Source organism: Myotis brandtii, unplaced genomic scaffold (assembly GCF_000412655.1).
Source record: "Myotis brandtii unplaced genomic scaffold, ASM41265v1 scaffold583, whole genome shotgun sequence".
In the NCBI taxonomy this organism is placed as follows: Eukaryota; Metazoa; Chordata; class Mammalia; order Chiroptera; family Vespertilionidae; genus Myotis; species Myotis brandtii.
In genome coordinates, this window is record NW_005370191.1 from 299,852 (window position 1) to 300,067 (window position 216).

Sequence of the window (216 nt, forward strand, 5' to 3'; positions counted from 1 at the left end):
AGGCGGGGGGGGCCACGTGACCCTCCCCCAGGAATGCGCTCGCGTCACCGGGGGCGTGGCCTTCCCTCCAATTAGGGAGGGAGGGGGGTGAGAAAGCCAGAAAAAGTTTCTTTCCCGGAGTCCCAAACGGGGTGAGTGACGGAAGGAGGGAGACAGGCCGGAGGCCCGGGGCTCCGTGGGACCCTGATCGCCGTGCGCAGCCCCCGCTCCAGGCCA